This window comes from Nicotiana tabacum, chromosome 13, assembly GCF_000715075.1.
Source record: "Nicotiana tabacum cultivar K326 chromosome 13, ASM71507v2, whole genome shotgun sequence".
NCBI classification, from domain to species: Eukaryota; Viridiplantae; Streptophyta; class Magnoliopsida; order Solanales; family Solanaceae; genus Nicotiana; species Nicotiana tabacum.
In genome coordinates this window covers 27771066-27792452 of record NC_134092.1, presented here as the reverse complement: position 1 = coordinate 27792452, position 21387 = coordinate 27771066, and the positions used below count along the sequence as shown (strand labels likewise).

The window sequence follows — 21387 nt, the reverse complement described above, 5'->3', positions numbered from 1 at the left end:
AGTTATCCCCAGAATTGGAAGTAGTGCATTCGGTATTCCACGTGTCTATTCTCCAAAAATGCTTGAATTATCCATCCTGTGTCACCCATATTGAATATATCCAAGTCACGGAAGACCTATCTTACGAAGAAATCCCGGTAGCCATCTTAGATCGATAAGTCCGTAAACTTCGAACCAAAAAAGTTGCTTCGGTTAAGGTACTTTAGAGGAATAAGAATAAGGAGGATATGATGTGGGAAGCTGGAGAGGACATGAAATCTAGGTACCCCCATCTATTCCCCACTATGGAAGGCAACAACGCGACTATCATAATGGGCCATGATTCAACATTCGCGGATGAATGTTCCAAAAGGGGTATGATGTTACACCCCACACTTGAAATAAAGTATGATAAGTGCGGTTCCTAGCATGCCAATCATTTGGAGACACTTTCGAAGCCAGAAATCGGTTACATGTTTCAGTAAGACTACGCCAAGTGTTTCACCGGGCGCTGCAGCCAGAGCGGGGCTACCCGTTTTACATGTGGAGTGGTGGAAATTACTATGCTTGGTAACAGTATAAAAAGCGGTAGTGAGGCTCTTTATCTTTCATTCTAGAAGCATCATCAGATCAAGTCCTCTCAAAATACTCTCAACGCCTCTTTAGAATTTCCTATCAAATTAAGGCAAAGTTGAAGGTAAATCTGGATTTATCAAGATTTAACTCGAAGAGCTTGGAGTCATCGACGTGTCATCGATTCTGAAAATTCATTAGAGGCGAAGTTAACCACCATAGAAGTATAATTAGGTCTCCGATCAGGTATATAGGGCAACGTTCATTCTTGGCATGTGTTAGTGTAAGTCTCTCCTTCTTTCTAAGTGACTCATGTACTGTAAAGTGTGGAAGCTAACCACCAATGATGTTGTCCTTGTTCCTGTGTGATTTTGCTAGCAACATGTCCTTCAAAGTCTACGTTGTTTCTCGTTGGTATCCTGTGGTCGGAAAGTATGATTTGCTCCGAGGTTCGAAGTTGCTATCTCTTGAAATTGTTACTTCATTGCACTTGTGTATGTGTGTGTGTGTGTGTGTGTATGTATATATATATATATATAAGTGCGCGTGCGTATGTATATATACACACACACACACACACACACACACACACACACACACTCGGCTGGGTATGATACCTATTGTGCAACCATTGGTCAATTGGGTATGATGAAGCATGATGTGAGATATTAATATTGATATTGCATTGCACTTATATATATGTATCTACTTTACTTTATCGAGAAGCGCTATAGTCGGCCAGGTACGACACCTATTGTGAAACTACTTATCAGCCGGGTATGATTATACATGATGTGTGATGTGAGGCTACTGAGTCCTCTTGAGGCCGACTACGCCGAGTCTTGATGAGGCCGGGTACAGTTGAGATCTCCTGAGGCTGGGTACGATCGAGTCCTCTATGAGGCCTTGTACGGAGTGATGTGATACGAGATGTTATCGAGCCCTTCTATGATCAGATACAATGGAGTCTGGATTTCTTAAAAGTTTGCATGCATTTATGATCCATGGTTCATTTTTCCTCACATTTTGGTTCACGCCCTAGTGGGTTGTCTTTGGGTCTCATGTCGGAATTATGTTCACATATCTCATATGCTATGACTCTGAGTTACTTGTGTTTCTTAGTTTTACATACTCAGTACATTATTCGTACTGACGCCCCTTTCTTTTGGGTGTTGTGTTCATGCCCACAAGTATAGATAGACCTGGTGACGTTCCTCCCCAGTAGGGTGTTGTTCCAGCTAATATTTTGTTCCTCTCCACTTCTTCAGAATAGTTTTTCAAAGTCAATATGTACTAATGCAGATGTCACAAATATATTGGGTAAGTTGGGGCCCTGTTCCAACCTAGTTATGTACGTGTATGTTCCTTTGGTACTCCTAGAGGCTTGCAGGCTAGAATCTGATTGTATAAAAAGTGGCAGTTACAATTTGTTAAAAACAATTATAATATGTATAAAATATTGTCACGATCCGAAATTTCTCACCGACGAGACCGTGATGGCGCCTAATATTTCACTTGCTAGGCTAGCCAACGTTAGAGAATCATTAAACCAATTCCTTATTTCCATTCAGTAATTAATAATAATTAACTAAGATAAAATATAATAAGTGCAGAATATTATAAAATTATATTAATTACTACCATTCGGATCTGGAGTCATAATTCACGGGTATTCTAGAATTTACTACAAGTAATAGTCTGAAAGAAATACATCTGTCTGAATGAAAGAAATAGTAGAACAGAAAAGATAGACGGGGACTTCAAGGTCTGTGAACGCCGACAGATCTACCTTGAGTCTCTGGATAGTGGACTAGTAGCAAAAATCTCGATCAACCCGAGCCGGTATTAAAATCTGCACAGAAAGTACAGAGTACAGTATCAGTACAACCGACCCTATGTACTGGTAAGTGTCAAGCCTAACCTCGACAAAGTAGTGACGAGGCTAAGGCAAGGCACCTACAAATCAACCTGTACAATTTAACAGTGTATATACAAATCACAGAAATGAAGAACTAAATAAGAAATGTCGGGAGGGGAACATACTGAGGGAAATGCAAGATAAAGAACTACAACAGAATGATTATCGGAGCAGTCAATATACCAGGAATCAAAAGGAATAGTGAATACAGTAAGAAAAAATGCATGGAATCACCTTTCGTGCTTTTACTCTCAATCTCACCATAAAATTAATAGAAACAACACGACATCCCCCTTCATGCATTAACTCTCATATCATGGCACGTCATCACCCTTCGTGCATTAACACTCACAATATGGCACAGCATCACCCTTCGTGCATTAATACTCATAATATGGCACGACATCACCCTTCATGCATTAACACTCACAATATGGCACGACATCACCCTTTGTGCATTAACACTCACAATATGGCAAGGCATCACCCTTCGTGCATTAACACTCTCCCTTACCATAATGCAATGCATAAATAACAATACGGAGATAGAATAACAAGTACAAACCTTACTTCAATATTTGGTCCCATAACATCAATCTCAACTTTGAAATAAAAACTCAATTATCACCAGAAAATCCGTAAACATGATAAGAACGATAAATTGAACAACACTAGTATAACACATAACAATTAGGCATAGAAATGAGACAATATAAGAAAAATTGAGAAACATGGAAAAACAGGTAAATTGGCGGCGCATAAGTACTCGTCACCTCACATATATGCCGCTCACATGAATTTCACTTAGCAAGTAATCTAAGGTTCCTAATTCCCTCAAGTCAGGGTTAGACACAATACTTACCTCGCTCCGAAGGCTACTTAATTCTCAACCACAACTTTTCCTTTGGAATTTACCCCCAAACCACTCGTATCTATTCAAAAATGACTCAATAACATCAAATATTGCTAAAGGAATCAATTATATTGCGCAAGTTAAATTTTCCTCCAACAAGTCAAAAAATTGACCCCGGGCCCGCTTGGTCAAAACCTGAGATTCGGACCAAAATTCTTTTATCCATTCACCCCCGAGCCCGTATATGTAATTAGTTTTGTAATCTGACCTCAAATTGAGGTCTAAATCCTCAAATTTCGAAATTCCTAAGTTCTACCCAAAAATCCTAATTTCACCATAAAAATTCTAGATTCTAGGTTGAAATCTTGTTATAAGATGTAAAAGATTGAAAGAAAAGAGTTAGGAATCACTTACCTATGATTTGGGGAAGATTTGGTCTTTGGAAAATTACCTCTTAAGGTTTAGGGTTTTGAAAATATGAAGAATGAATGAAAAATCCCGTCTAAGTCCATTTTACTCAGCTGCAGGTGTCACAATTGCGACTTGAGCTTCGCAAATGCGAAGGTCGCAAATGCGAAGGAACAATCGCAATTGCGATGCCCTTCACAATCCTGTTGCCTTCCCAAATGCGAGAAAATTGTCGCATTTGCAACCACTGAACCTCGCAAATACGAGTAGATGTTCGCATTTGTGAATTTGCCCTTCCCTGACCCCCTTCGCAATTGCGAAGGTAACCTCGCAAATGCGAGATTTGCTGGCCCAGGCTTTTGATCGCAATTGCGATGAAAGACTCGCAATTGCGGACCCTGTTATGTTCGCATTTGCGATGCCTGATCTCGCAATTGCGAGATCAGAGGCCTGCAACAGGTTCAGTTATACCAGCAAAAATTTTCTAAGTTCAAAACATCCTGTGGCCTATCCGAAACTCACCTGAGCCCTCAGGGCTCTAAACCAAACATGCACACAAGTCTAAAAAGATCATACGAACTTGCTCACGCGATCAAATCACCAAAATAACACCTAAAACTACGAATTTAGTACCAAATCAAATGAAATTCTCTAGAACACTTTAAAATTTATATCTTCTCAACTGGACGTCCGAATTACGTCAAATCAACTCCGTTTCTCACCAAATTTCACAGACAAGTCTTAAATATCATAATGAACCTGTACCGAGCTCCGGAATCAAAATACAGACCTGATACTAACAATGCCAAATATCAATCAATTCTTAAAAATAAATAATTTCCAGACTTTTAATTTTCATCAAAAATTCATAACTCCAGCTAGGGACCTCCGAATTCAATTTCGGGCATACGCCCAGGTCCCATAATTTGATACGGACCTACCGGAATCGTTAAAGTACGGATCCGGGCTCGTTTACCAAAAATATTGACCGAAGTCAACAAAAATCAACTTTTAAGGTAAAATTCTTATTTTTATTAGTTTTTAACATAAAAGCTTTCCGAAAACCTGTTCGGACAGCGCACACAAATCGGGGAGGGTAAAAATGAGATTTGTAAAGTTTAATAGCTCAGATTCAAGTTCTAAAATATAAGATGACCTTTTGGGTCATCACAAATGTCACTATTGTCCTAGTTATTCAGTTGTACTCATATTAAATTTTGGTAATTATCATTTGGAGGCTTCAATGGTCAGAAGTCATGAATAAAATGTTGAAAGAGCACGTATTGGTTCGCACAAGCATTCGTGTGGTGGTCGCACCTCCTAGGGTTGGGGTGTGACAGAATGGGACAAGACCAAACTCAAATTTCTGCCCTAGATATCAGACCAGTGTTGGCCTGATAAGAAAGGCGTCGGCCTAGCCCGACCTAGTTGTTAGTTTTTTTTTATTAACAATCTAACAATTGACAAAGGCAAAATCAGAGTTCAAGCAAGTATATTAATAGTCGTTTCTATCCAAATCATAAGTCAATAAGAAAAAAAATGTGTTAACGAGCAACAAGAAACAAATTGTTGTAGATGGATGAAACTGTTAGCAGCCTTGGAAATGGCAGTTACAACTAAGACACAGACGACTTAGTGAGAAATCTACGAGAGGAAGAGAGAGCACTCAGAGTACAAATTTTGTTTAAGTGATGTAAAATGAATCGTGTTCTCAAAATATCTGTACAATGAGTATTTATACTCTTCTTATACAATGATAACTAACTTGTAACTAGCTACACATTTAATTTAACTATGGTTACATCAGTTTGTTAAGTTTAACCATAATCAATACTCCCGCCCAAGTTGATGGTTGAATACATGTTTTTCAACCCTAGTCTATGTAGTAAGTGATCATATGTGTCTTTGCCAAACCTTTTGTAAGAATATCTGTCAGCTTTTCTTTAGTTGACATATGATCAGTCTTCACCATTCCTTGTAGTATTCTTTCCCTCATAAAGTAACAGTTTATATCAATTTTCTTTGTTCTCTCATAAATTATAGGGTTGGCTGCAATTTGAATTGCAACTTTGTTGTCACACCTTAACTGAGCTAGTAACTCTACATTGACTCTATGAATACTCCAACTTGCCAAGTAATTTCTATTATACATGTGCTTTTGAATTCAGATTCAGATGAACTTCTACACACAATTTCTTGCTTCTTTGACATCTAAAAATCTAAGGCAACTCCAAACTTCACTAAGTATCCTGTCACCGACATTCTAATTTGCAGAAAGGCTACCCAGTCTGAGTCATAATAGGCCAGTAGTTGATTGGAGTTCTGTGCAGGCATAAACAACTCTAGACCAGGTGCCTCTTTTATATACTTCACTACTCTAAGAGCATCTCTCCATATGGGAGATCTTTGTTATGTGCATATACTAACTTAGTACCTGAACTGCAAAATCCAAGTCAAGTGTACTCATAGTAAGGTATAGAATCCTTTGAACTAGTCTCTGATAGAATCCTGTGTCCTTGAGCACTTCATCTTTAGAATTACTTTGTACATGTTTGTCATACTCCTGAGAAGTTAGTTTCTTACTTAACTCTAAAGGAGTACCAATTGATTTTGATCCTCCTAGCTGTGACGCACCTATAAGTTCTAGCGTATACTCCATTTGGCATATCACAATGCCCTCCTTTGACCTTGCAAATTCAATGTCTAGGGAAAAATTCAATTCTCTCGAGTCTTTCATTTTAAACTTGGTCTGTAATTCATCTCTTCTCTGATATATCAAAATATGATTAGCAGGTCATCAACATAGACTAGAACCACTGTTAGATCACAATGAGTCTTCTAGGTTAATAAAGAGTAATCAAAATGACTTTGTTAAAACCCTATTTGTGACAGGGCTTCTGTCAGCTTCTTGTTCCATTGTGTGGATGATTGCTTAAGACCATATAAAGATTTATGTAGTTTGCAGACCTTCATACTCTCCTCGTGTCTAGCAAAACCTTGAGGAATATGCATATATACCTCCTCTAGAAGATTCCCATTTAGAAATTTATTATGAACATCCATTTGATAGATCACCCAACTCCTAAAAGTAACAAGGGCCACAATAGATCTAACTGTCACCATTGGCCACATGTAAAAAGACTTTTGTGTAGTCAAGTTCCTCCTATTGACTATATAACCCTTAGCAACCAACCTAGCCTTGTACCTCTCTATTTCCCTTGAGGCCTTATATTTGATTTTAAAATCCACTTACACCTAATAGGGGTCTTACCAGGAGGTAGATTCACTATGCTCCATGTATGATTTGCTTCCAAGGCATTAATTTCAAGCTATATTTCTTCTACCCACTTGGGATACACCACTACTTTTGTAAAGTTCCTAGGTTTAGTAGCAGCTGAGTAAGCTGACACTGTATCTCTATAAGGAGGTTTGACATTATCATAGGTGGCATATGAGGAAATTAGATAGTGTCACACATTTTTTTCTTAGAAGTGGTCACATAATCTTGCATCTAGAGATGGGGGTCTCCCCTGTCTACTTTATCATTGCATCTAGAGGTGGTTCAGGTAAATGTTCATCAAGGCCTAGATTTTCTACAGTTAGTGCCATAGTTGCAGAAGGTTGAGTCTCCAATTGACCTTCAATATCAGATAAATGAAGTGAAGGACCAGAGACCCTTGTAGTACCACTGGATGGTGTAACATTTAGATCAGTTAAGCGACACTCACCTAGTGATACTAAGTCAAGAACATGAAATATAGGATTGCATGCATCCTTCATGTTCTTGAAAGGAAATAAATATTCCTGAAACACCACATTCCTACGTACAAAGAAGGAATTTGTATGCAAAACATATAGCTTCTATCCCTTTTGAGAGGGAGAATATCCAATCAATACTACTTGAATGGTTCTGGAAGCAAACTTATGCTCTTTTGAACTAGCTGCATAACAGAGATATCCAAACACTCTAAGATGTGAAAGAGAAGGAGATTGCAAATGAAGCATCTCAAAAGGAGACTTGTCATGTAGAACTCTAATGGTAGGCTAGGAGCCAATGTTTTTAACTATAATTTGTACTCTAGTTACTACACTTTGATTGGATTTAACCCTAATTGTTAGTACTTTGTACTTATTACGTATGTTATACTGTGTAGGATGTGATTTCGAGTGGAGAAACAAGATTGAAGATAAAATGGATGATTTGAAGCTTTGAAGTCTGAGTAGAAGCCCAAGAAATTAAGTCGGGATCATGTTCAGGGGTCGAGGACCAAGTATGGAAGTCAAAAAGTGAGAAAAAAGATTACTCTAGAAAAAATGCACTATCGCGCCGTGCCATGCGCCGCGGGGCATGGGTTGCTAGTGCAAAATTCTTACAGAGTGAAAACAAAATCAACTCTATGAACTTTTTCACTAATGCGGTGCATGGTACGCCGCCCCGGGCACTGCGCCTATGTAATTTCCTTAGAGTAATTTTCCACTTCGGCTAGAAAAGGGTAGTTTTGTCGAGTCTTGTTCCTACATGGTATAAATACACCAACAACGTAATTTTTAGAGGGCTTTTGACCTTGGAAGCTTTTGGAGAGCATTGGAGGCTACACGACACGCGATTTTATCATATTTCCATCAATTCAATATGAGAGCTTGGATTGTAACGTTGGATTGATATTTTCTTACTCTTTAATTCTATTTGTGATTACCTCCTCCATGATTATGGAGTAGTTTCTATTAGGGGTTGACATGATTTTGTGACTCGATTATTATCTATGGATTTGATCATTATTTGATTGCTTGAGTTTATTAAAAGAGCTTTAACGCTAGTTGAGTTTATATTCATTACTGTGTTTAATCAGAAGAGCGGCATAATACTGAATATTATTGCAATAGATGCCTTAATTCATTATGGTACTTCTTTAAAGTAATTGAAAGAGTTTTGTGATCTTCCTTTTGAATTAAGATTGAGAAATATTCGAGAGAAGTTTCTCTTAGACCATTCTTATTAAGCCAAGTCAGGTCTAGTCATAGTAAGATATAGCAGTCTTCCTACTACTCTGTGATAGGATCGTGTGTCCTTGATCATTTCATCTTTAGAATTACTTTGTACATGTTTATCATACTCCTGAGAAGTTAGTTTCTGATTTAACATCTAAAGGAGTACCAATTGGTTTTTATCCTCTTAGCCTAGACTCAGCTATGAGTTTTAGAGTATACTTCCTTTTGGCACATTACAATGCCCTCCTTTGATCTATAAGATATAAGATAAAATGCGTTGTTGTCTAATAAATAATACTTATGATTTTAAATGATTCTGATATGAATCAAATCTTGCACCTATAAGATATAAGATAACAATATTAATAGCTGTAAATTACCACCAAATTCTCTCCTTTCAGTCACTTAGTATTGCTTCAATAGTCGATAGCAAAAACAACAACTACAATTTCAGTTCCAAACAAATGTATGCCTCGATCCCAAACGCCTCAGACGGTAGCAAATACATCAAATAAAAAGTTTGGTATATTTTTCTACTGGTCTAATCACTATACAAAAGTTCGCTGCAAAGTTTGATCGAGTAGGACCTCCAGTGTTCTCCTCAATTCAACTAAAGCATAATGGTGTCAGTTCACCCTCAAAGTACTTCAACGCTAATTATTCTTTTGAGCTTGGTGGGAACATTTGCTTTCAAATTATGTCTCATGTCCTTTCTATGTTAATAATCATAATATTAGCTTTACCAACAAAGGTTACAGTGGTATAATAAGTACTCATTCCTCATTAATTAGAGATTGGTTTGTTCGAGTGTTAGGTTGCAGAGTCGTCTTGTTATGGAACATTTTCTCTCTCAGTATGGAACTGTTCGGTGCGAATCTGAATTTAATCATGTACCAATATAAATACCGAACACCGACTGAAAAATAAAAAAAATCATATTATTAGTTTTATTTCTACTTTTATTTAATCATGTCGTTTGTTACTATTGTTTGACACATTACATTTTAGAGTGATACGACTAATAAGTAGAGCATGCAAGGTTTTGGGGGGTTCCATTTTCTCCCTTTCTTGTCATACCTACTTTGACTTTCCGTTAAGTTCTTTTCAAAATACGTGTAATTCTTTTGGCCCTCTATATATTGGCACAAGAAAGCCTTTAATTAAGAACGGGCTCCATAAATAATTAATGTTTGACCATCATCATTGTATATGTGATATGACTATATTTTTCACTTCTTTTTCCGGCTTAAGTTTGTATGAAAAGAATATTTACTCACTCCGATCCTTCTTAGTTGTCACTTCACCAAAAGATTGTTTTAAAATATTTGTTTGCTTGGAATATTAAAAAGACACATTAAAATTTTTAATTCTATCATACTTACTATAGTTATTAATCAATTACTCATTTAAGGAAGAGATAAAAAGGTCATTAATTACTCATATCAAATGAATTTTTTAATGGTTATGTCAAAATGTTAAACGAACGAGTTTGAAGGATTGTATGTTCATAACACGATATAAACATTCCTAGGTAGATGTATTTGTGTTTAAAATTTGTTTATAAATCAACAATTAGATCTAAGATGTACCTAATGAAGAAAATCTCGTTTAAAAAGTTCTTCAATAAACGCATCGAAATTATTCTTTGTTATCAACTCTTTGATCGATAAAATCCACGAACAAATTGAATGAAAATTATTTTTGCAAAAATTCTTCTCAAAAACCTAAACCCTGAAAGAACAAGAATCAAAATTTCTTGTCAAGAGTATTTCTCGACTCTACGACACTCTTACACCTTTTTTATATCTCTTCACCATTATATTGTTGTATACGGGTGAAACCGTTCTTGTGGTGCACCCAAGCCTTCGAAATGGTAAGCCAGGATCGAGACATGGCAATAAAGGACTGAAGATCGACCCCAAGTCCCACCGGGCTAGAACCCGGGGGCAGGACGCCTGCCTTCGAGAATATCGAGGCCATGACACCGGAATCGGTCCTAGGCTCAAATGACTTCGAAGAAACATTGTCAGCATAGCCAACATAAGAACGAAATATCCATAACCGGTCGGATATTTTTGCGGGAATCTCGGCACGTATCAATAAAGAACTGGCAAATTAACAAACCAGGAGATTTTTACCTTTTATAAAATTGTACCTAAAATAGGACTCCCCTACTATATAAAGGGGGTCTGATAATTCGTAAAACACAATGTAACACGCACTAAAAACCAATACATTATTACTTTCTCTATCTTTAAGCTCTTGTTCTTTTTGATCGACACTGGTTGTGGTGAGCCCGGCTCGAAATCGACTATTCTATCAAAGCTGAAACTATCCAAACGACTCAAATTTAGTTTATCTTTTTTTATTCAATAGCAACTTAATTTATCGCTTTGTGTCAAGTTAATCTGCGTATTCTTAAAACCACCTACAAATTTAATTGTTATCCGATTTTGAGGGTAAACAATTTCGCGCCTACTGTAGGGCTGAGGATAATAGCGGCAATTTGATAAAAATTCCCGTAACGCATCCTATTTTACACTTGTTCTTTGAAGTATTTTTGATTCCACGTTAAAATCGAAATGTCAAATCCATAGTCTGCCCCTTTAAAAACGGACACAGAGTCCAACCACCTTGGCGAGAACAACAACGCAACACCCGGTAATGAGGTGCCCTCAGTCGATCTCGGCGAAGTCCCGATGCGGGACCCCATCAACGCCAGTTCGCATGTGGCCATCAACACATATTTGCCTACTGATCCCAAAAATAGCGTACATAGAGATGTCTGATTAATTGCCCAGAATACGCACAATGGTGAAAACGATGGGATCAACTTGCGAGTGAACTTCGAAATGATACAGGCTCTACAGGCGGAATAGCTCAGTTGCAGAACCAAAGCAGATCACCGAGTAGGGTTGAGCCCGAGCCACCCCGGGAAGTCACCCACATAAATGAATCGATCACGGAAAGGACGAATTAAAATGAATCGAGGACTAACCCTGAGATTATAAAAATGCTCGAAGAGTTGATAAAACAGATAGAATCGGGGGAGAAGAAAATCGAAGCCAATGACAAAAAAGGTGGAAACCTATAACTCCAGGGTCGACCAGATCCCTGGAGCACCTCCGATATTGAAGGGCCTGGATTCCAAGAAGTTTGTTAAAAAACCTTTTTCTCCGAGCGCGGCTCCGAAGCCTATCCCGAAAAAGTTTCGCATGCCCGAAATTCCTAAGTACAACGGAACAACCGATCTGAATGAGCATGTAACTTCCTACACATGCGCCATCAAAGGAACTGACTTGAAGGATGACGAGATCGAGTATGTCCTGCTGAAAAAGTTTGGGAAAACTTTATCCAAGGGAGTTGTGATATCGTATCACAACCTACCTCCTAATTCTATTGACTCGTTTGCCATGCTTGCAGATTCATTCGTAAAAAGCGCACGCCGGGGCTATCAAGGTCGAGACCAGGAAGTCAGACCTTTTCAAAGTAAAGCGGAGGGATAATGAGATGTTTATGGAATTCGCGTCCCGGTTTCAAATGGAACGGATGGACTTACCTCCGGCCGCAAACGATTGGGCCGTTTAGGCCTTCACCCATGGACTCAATGTTCGATGCTCATTGGCATCACAACAGTTGAAACACAATCTAGTGGAATACCCGGTCGTCAATTGGGTCGAGGTGCATAATCAGTATCAATCAAAAATCAGGGTCGAAGATGATCAACTCGGAGCCTCATCCGGGTCTGTTTATCCCGTTATAACAATTGACAGAGTCAGGAGAGACATTGATCGTGAACCACGGTCGAACAGGGATTGGTATCAGCCATACAATGGAGACTGAAGAGGTAGTGGATCTGGATGAAACCCCGTAAAATGAAAGAATAAGTGACCGAGATCGAAATAACTAGGGACTCATGAGCAAAAATAGCTTCGACAGGCCCATCGGGCCGAAGGAAGCACCAAGATTGTCAGAGTACAACTTTAACGTCGTCGTCGCCGCCATCGTATCCACCATCAGACGTATCAGAGACACAAAATGTCCCCGGATTTTACAGTTCGATCTCGTCCAAAGAATCCTAACCTAATGTGCAAATATCATGGCACTCACTATCACAGGACAAAAGCTTGCCGACAATTGAGAGAGAAAGTAGCCCGGCTATTCAATAACGGGCATCTCCGAGAGTTCCTGAGTGATCAAGCTAAGAACCACTTTAGGAAAAGAGATTCTGGTAAACAGACCAAATAGGAGGAGTCTCAGCACGTCATCAACATGATCATCGGTGGGGTTGATGTTCCCCATGGGCCGCTGCTGAAGCGCACAAAAGTATCTATCACAAGGGAAAAATGAACTCGAGGTGCCGGAGGGAACCTTGTCCTTCAACGATGAAGACGCTGAAGAGATCGTGCATCCCCACAATGATGCACTGGTAATATCAGTACTTATAAATAAATCTCGAGTTAAGCGTGTATTAATTGATCTAGGTAGCTCAGCCAACATCATCAGATCGAGGGTCATGGAACAGCTCGGCCTGCAAGATCAGATTGTACCCGCGATCCGTGTCTTAAACGGGTTCAACATGGCGTGTGAGACCACTAAAGGAGATATAACACTACCGGTGAACACCGCCTAGACCGTTCAGGAAGTAAAGTTCTATGTGATCGAAGGGGACATGAGGTACAATGCTTTGTTCGGGAGACGTAGGATTCACAACATGAGGGCGGTCCCCTCGACTCTACACCAGGTATTGAAGTTCGCGGTTCCAGAAGGAATAAAAACATTTTACAGAGAACAACCGGCTATAAAAGAGATGTTCGCAGTCGATGAGGTGGTCCCGATATCTACACTTTCGACACCGAATGAGCTGGGTTCGGTTACCAAAGGGAGAAACCAAATAGCAATTACCGACGCCAACTCTGTCCCGACCGGAGAGGCAGAAGATGTGTTAGGACGGCGACTAAGAGGTTCCCAAGTTCGTAACCCCCGATGATTTCGATACTACCAAATCAACGACTGAGGAACTAGAGCAAGTCGTACTGATCGAACGCTTGCCCGATCGAAAGGTATACCTGGGAACGGGGTTAAATCCTGAGCTCAGGAAAAAACTCATTCAATTTCTTATAGCTAACGAAGATTGTTTCGCTTGGTCCCACCTTGATATGACAGGGATCCCACCGAAAATAATCACTCACAGGCTGAGCTTGGACCCGAAGTTCCACCCGATCAAGCAGAAGAACGTAGTAGTAGTCTTCAAAAAGGGGAAAAAATTAAGAATGTGTGTGGATTATAAAGATCTAAATAAGGCATGTTCCAAGGACTCGCTCCCTTTGCCTAACATCGATCGCATGATCGATGCAACGGCCGGACACGAGATTCTCAGTTTTCTCGATGCTAATTCTGGGTACAATCATATTCCGATGGACCTGGGTGATTAAGAAAAAACTTCCTTCATCACCAAGCACGACACCTACTGCTATAACGTGATGTCGTTCAGATTAAAAAATATTGGCGCCATTTACCAACGCCTAGTAAATCGTATGTTCGAAGAACAAATAGTAAAATCAATAGAGGTTTACATTGACGATATGTTAGTTAAGTCCCTACGAGCAGAGGACCATTTGAAACATTTGCAGAAAACCTTCCACATACTGAAAAATACAATATGAAGCTAAACCTTCCACATACTGAAAAATTCATGGTATCCAATCGGTGGATCGGGATCAATCCTGATAAGATCAAGACCATCAAAGATATCACTATTGTGGACAACGTGAAGGCCGTACAAAGGTTAACCGGACGCATAGCCGCCTTGGGACGATTTATCTCGAGGTCGTCCAAAAAGAGCCACCGTTGTTTCTCACTGTTGAAGAAAAAGAATAACTTCCCCTGGACCACGGAATGCAACAGTCCTTGGAGGAGCTCAAGTGATATCTATCGAGCCCGCCGCTGCTTCACACGCCGAAGACAGACGAACAACTATACTTGTACTTGGCAGTATCGGTGATAGCGGTAAGTGGAGTCCTAGTACGAGAGGACCGAGAGGAGAAAGGTACGCAATTCCCAATTTACTATGTTAGTAGGACCCTTGGCGAGGACGAAACTAGGTACCCTCACCTAGAAACGCTGGCGCTCGCTTTTCCAAGCACCTCTAGGAAGCTAAAATCGTACTTCTAATGTCACCCCATATGTGTCGTAACCACTTTACCCCTTGAGGAATGTAATGCATAAACCCGAGCTCTTGGGACAGTTGGCCAAATGGGCTGTAGAGATCAGTGGGTACGACATCAAATATCGGCCCCGGACCGCCATTAAGTCTCAAATTTTGGCACACTTTATGGCCGATTTCACACCAGCCCTAATACCCGAGGTCGAAAGAGAGTTGTTATTGAACTTGGGGACCTTTCTGGGAATTTGAACCCTTTTTACAAATGGTTCCTCAAACGCGAAGAGGTCCGAACATGGAATTGTATTAAAACCACCCGCATGTAATATAGTTAAACAATCTATCCGTACTGTAAAATTGACTAACAATGAAGTTGAGTATGAATCTATGATTGCAGGTCTCGAACTGGCCAAAAACTTAGGGCAGAGGTGATCGAAGCTAAGTGCGACTCCCTCCCTATGGTGAACCAAGTTAATGGGACCTTTGAGGTCAGAGAGGAACAAATCCAAAGATACTTGGATAAATTGCAGGTAATGTTACACCGATTCAAAGAATGGACTCTACAACACGTGCCTCAGGAACAAAACAGCGAGGCCGATGCCCTTGCTAGCTTGGGGTCGTCAATCGAGGACGATGATTTTAACTCGGGGGCGGTCGTGCAACTCATGTGATCGGTAGTGGAAGAAGGTCACGCCGCGATAAACTCAACAAGCCTAACTTGGGACTGGAGAAACAAATATATAGAATATCTCAGGATCGGAAAATTGCCTTCGGACCCTAAGGAATCGAAGACTCTGTATACGAAGGCAGCCTAGTTCAGCATGTCCGAAGACAGTACATTATTCCGGAGAACGTTCGATGGCCCACTCGCAATATGTCTAGGACTAGGGGACACCGAGTACGTTCTAAGGGAAATCCATGAAGGCACCTGCGGAAACCATTCGGGCGTCGAACATTAGTTTAGAAAATAATCCGAGCCAGCTACTATTGGATCAACATGGAAAAGGACGCAAAGGAGTTCGTACGAAAATGCGACGGATGTCAAAGGCATGCTCCGATGATTCATCAGCTCGGGGAACTACTACATTCGGTCTTGTCACCTTGGCCATTCATGAAATGGGGGATGGATATTGTCGGCCCCCTTCCATGGGCACCTGGTAAGGCTCAATTTATATTTTTTATGACTGACTATTTTTCTAAATGAGTGGAAGCTAGACGTTTGAAAAAGTCAGGGAGAAGGAATTCATTGGTTATATATGGGACCACATAATATGTCGGTTTGGAATGCCGTCTGAGATCGTGTGTGACAGCAGGAAGCAATTCGTCGGCAGCAAAGTAAGCAAGTTTCTCGAAGATTATAAAATCAAAAGAATCCTGTCGACGTCCTATCACCCCAGTGGGAATGGGCAAGCGGAATTCATGAACAAAATCATACTACAGAACCTCAAAAAGAGATTGACCGACGCCAAAGAAAAATGGAAAAAAATCTTGCCCGAAGTCCTATGGGCATACGGTACGACCTCGAAGTCCAGTACCGGGGTCACCCCATTCTCATTAGTCTACGGCACCGAAGCCCTAATACTGATCGAAGTCGGAGAACCAAGTCTCAGGTTCCGATATAAAACCGAAGAATTAAAAACCGAGACCATGAACACGAGCCTGGAACTGTTAGATGAAAAGCGAGAAGCTGCCCTCGTCTGAATGGCCGCCCAAAAATAATGGACCGAAAGGTATTATAATCGAAGAGCCATCCTTCGACACTTCAATGCCGGGGAGTTAGTATTGAGTAAGGTCATATTAAACACTCAGAACCCAAATGAAGGAAAGTTGGGACCAAACTGGGAATGTCTGTATCAAGTTATCGAGATCATCAGAAAATGGTCGTACAAACTCGAAACAATTAACGGTGAACAACTACCGAACAACTGGAATGTAACTCACTTGAAATGATATTACTGCTAAGGTACGAACCCGATCACTTATTTTATTTATCTACATTTTGGACTAACACTTGCAGGTAGCCATCAAAGAATGACACAATTTTCTAGGCCTCAAAGCCCGCGTTGCACTCTTTTTCCCTTGAACTTATTTTGTCCCAAATGGATTTTCTGGCAAGGTTTTTAACGAGGCAACAGTGGATCACGCTAACTTAGAATCAAAGACCAGTTATCAGCAGTATTCGAGGCTTCTCTACGATCAACCCCTAACACTGGGGGGCATTACTTTTAGAAAACCAATTTACGATTTTGGCAAGGAAAGAAACTTTGTGCTAGTCTAGGCTCGATCGATAGGATTTACTGTAAGGACCAAACGGTCGAATTAACCGTGCCCACATAGATCACCCGAGCTGGACACAAAACTTGAACGCATGTATAACTTTGTATATTACGCACAAAATTGAAAAGAAGTTTCTACCTTGCGGATAAATATTTTGCCCTTTAAAAATTTGTCCTTATTACATTTGACTCCCCAAAGACATCAAGCCCAAGGGCCACTTCCCTCGGAGACTGCCGCCCAAGGCAGGTTCGGACATCCCGAGATAATAAAATCCGGGGGAACAAAGCTTATTTTGGCAGTGCCTGAACTTAAAAGGCTACGGCCAACCCTATTCGGGAACTGTTATCTCGGTTAAGCCTGAATGACTCGGTGTAACAAGCCCACTAGGAAACACCCGAACTAGAAAGGCTACGACCGTACTAAAATGGCTCGGAGACATCCGAAACCCATAACAAAAAACAAGGCCTTCAAAAATTTCTAAACCGGTTCAAAAGGATACACTCGACAAACTATAATCTAAATAATTCTAAGTACTTTGGAAAAGGCTCCCGGTCAAACTGAGCCCCCACAAAGACTTAAAAAAAATATCGAAGGCGAGGCATGTTCGAACCTCCGAACATGACCTAATTATTACATGCTAAGAAATTTTGATCTTTGCAAAGATAAAGAACAAAGCAAAGGGAAACAAACTTAAAAACTTTCGAAGGAAAAAAAGAAGCCTTATATATATTATATATTAAAATATCTTTACAAAGGCCAAACGACCTTGACAAAAAAAGTACAAAAGTACAAAAATACGAAAATAAAGGAAAATATACAAGGCACTCAAACGGCCTGGTCTTCACCGGAGCCCGTCTCGTCACCAGAGTCTTCGGAGTCCCCTCCGCCCTCGAATCCGCTCGAACCCTCGAAGTCTTCTTCATCTTTGGGATACACCAATTTCTTGGCCTCAGCTTTGAGTCCCTTAGCACTCTCGATATCAGTCGATAAATCAAAACTTTGAGCATGAATTTCCTCGAGGGCCTCCCTTCGGGATGTCCGCTTTGCGTGCTCGACGATATCTTTCAGTAGGTCCTGGGCCGCCATGGCATCGGCCTTATACTGGGTCACCATCTCATCGACATTAGCTTTAGTCACTGCAACCACCGACTTAGACGTTTCGAGCTCCTTGAAAAAGGTTTCCCGATCGGAGACGACCGAGCTTAGCTGAGACTGGAGCTCCTCAATTTTTTGGGCCCGCGCCTCGGCCTTTTCCTTTGTTGCCCGAAGCTGAACCTCTGCCGAGGTCAACTGCGCCCGAGCAGTCTCCTTTTTCGAGGCCAGGTGGTCCATCCTACCTCACCATTCTTTGGCCTCAGCCTTGACTGCATCCATCTCGGCTCGGAGGTGGTCGATCCGATCGTTCTTCTATTGAACCTGTGGATTCCGACCATTGGTCACCGTGTCTAGCTCAACGTCACTAACTTCAAATATTTTTACATATTCAACCAGGTCGGCATGCTCCTTCCGAACCACCTCCTTAAGGAGTTTGTAAGTATCTCTCTTCTTAGTGAGCCCTAAGACTTCGGCTTCAAACTAGTTCAGCTCGTCCCGATACCGAAGAAAAGTTTCATGGTGAAACATCGAGGCCTACAAAGATAAAGAAAAATGTTATGGTTATCTATTAATTAGCCTGAGTATAAATTGAAGTTATCAAGAGATATCACAAGTTACTCGGTTTAGTGCTTGTTATGCTTCGTTGAATAGGTAGGGCACGTCTACCTCATTCATCTTGGAATTGATCTTCCTCGGTCATCAGACACCGAAGGTATCTGGCCACCCCTACGGGTGTAGAGAGGATCTGGGCATCCTATGGAAGGGAGATGATGATGGATCGCTTTCGGTCAGGATCCACACTCGGAACTAGGAATCGGTTGATCAGTTATGGGATCGAGGAAGGCTCCCTTGCTCCCGAAGATGGAATCTTCTTCGGCACCTCTAAGTCACTCAATCGGGTGACATCCTCGGTGGCAGTGAAATCCACGCCATCAAAATATCCGCGGAAGGGGTCGTTTGCCCCTCGGACCCCCTAGTTGGGATGCTCTTTCACCGTTTGGGCCTCGTTATATCTGGACTCAGTGAACGAGGGTGATTTGGTGATGTCTATCACACCGAGTACTTCCTTCGGGACACTGTCCACTTCCCGGGAAGCCTCGACCCCGACCTCCTCATCGACCTCCTTAGCTTGAGGCACATCGGTCTCGAGGTTCTCTGGTTCGGAGGCCCTTTGCCCTTCAAGCTGCGAAGGCATGCGAGCCATCAAGACAAAAGTTTCTTCTTCTTCTTCTTCTTCAGATTCATCTCTCAATCCGAAGAGCGAATCCAAAGCTGGTACTCGGGCAGTAGTGCTTTCTTTGGATTTACGCACCAACCTTCTCCTTATTTTCTTTTTCTCCGATCTCGGGGAACTCGGAGCCCTTTTGCTTTTCTTTTCTTCATCCCGTCTCAAACCAGGGTAGTCGGTACGTAAACCCTCGCCACCGGCTGGAGGCCTCAGCTCGACATCCTTAGATAATCCTGCAAAAAAAAGTAAAAGAAGTAAAGGCTTAATGATGAAGGGGGAATCCTAATACTACCTACCCAAGAAAGAAGTCTCATCATGGGAACGGACCTCCCAATGACCCTTCAAGAGCTTGCTCCATGATCGCTTGGAGTAGGGAATCTGTAATATGATACCCTCGATCAACTCCCTGAGTCGAGGAATGGCATTTGGGACCCGAGCAACGGCTGCGCCACCACAAAACACCGATAAGAAAGAAGGAAATAAGTCTAAAATCAACTTTCGGAAGTAAATTTGTACTTACGTGATGTATTCCACTTCTTGGGGAACGGCCTGCACTCGACCGGTTTCAAGTCTGAAGCCTTCACTCGGACAAAACGACCTTGCCAACCCCGATCTCGGTCATCATTGTACCTTCTGTAGAAATCCAGAATGACCAGATCTACCAGGCCCAATGTATAGGAATAAGTGTAAATACTTAGGTATCCCTCGACATGGGTGCTAATGGCTTCATCGGGGTCGGGGATCACTATGTCCTTATCGTCCCAATTGCAGTCCTTTCGGACTGTAGGGAGGACATCTTCAGTGATAGAGCAGATGTACCTCGAGATCTCCTCATATTGGCCTTGTACGGAGGAAGGATTTTCAACCTTAAAATCAACATTGACCGGGCATCCCCCGGGGACGAACATTTTCAAAGGACGCTCCGGTACTGGTTCATCGACAGCAGTGCAATAAACAGTCTCCTCGACCTCGATAGCCGACCGCGAAGTAGTAAAGGTTTCTTTCTGGGGAACGGTTTTGGAAGGCTTTGCCATTTATTTACAAAATGGAGGGAAAATGGAGAAAGAAAGAAAGTTGGATGATTGTGCTTGTTGGCTCGAGATGAAGATGAACAAGATTTCTTGTAAATGATCTCAAATAACTGGAATAAAAGTACTAGAAAGTATCGAAATCTTAAAGGTACGAGGGTAGAAGATTTGGATGTAAACAAAAGAAGAAGTATTTATAGTATTTCAGCTGCAGTTCACATCCAGGAATGACTGACCGGCAGTTGACATGCATTTAATTCCATTAAAACTTGACTGACGAGACGTTTTAGTTGTCTTTTCATTTCTATGATGGTGTATCGAAGTAAGAATTGGAAGTTCATATCGTTTCTCGTCGTCTACTCTCAGAAAATGAGGGGACTATCTGCATACGGGTGAAACCGAGCTCGTGGTGCACCCAAGCCTCCGACATGGTAAGCCAGGCTCGAGATATGGCAATAAAGGACCAAAGATCGACCCCAAGTCCCACCGGGCTAGAACCCAGGGGCAGGATGCCTGTCTTCGAGAATATCGAGGCCATGGCTCCAGAATCGGTCCTAACCTCGAATGACTTCGAAGAAACATTGTCAGCATAGCCAACAGAAGACTGAAAATATCCGTGACCGACCGGATATTACGGAGGGGATCTAGGCACGTATCAATAAGGAACCGTCAATCAGTGAATCAAGAGATTTTTTACCTTTTGTAGAATTGTATCTAAAGCATGACTCCTCTACTATATAAAGGGGGTCTTATAATTCGGAAAACACACTGTAACACGCACTAAAAAGTAATACATTATTATTTTCTCTGTCTTTAAGCTCTTGTTCTTTTTGATCGGCACCAGTTGTGGTGAGCCCGGCTCGAAAGTGACTATTC

At 41.2% G+C, this 21387-nt stretch overlaps 1 long non-coding RNA gene across 1 annotated transcript; it reads left to right on the top strand.

Annotated features, from left to right (window-relative positions):
- The first annotated feature begins 6214 nt into the window (after positions 1-6214).
- LOC107793765 (uncharacterized) lies at positions 6215-8515 on the top strand. The gene is made up of 2 exons (XR_001649804.2): positions 6215-7770; positions 7886-8515. It is a non-coding gene; the product is annotated as an uncharacterized LOC107793765 (long non-coding RNA).
- Positions 8516-21387: the final 12872 nt, after the last annotated feature.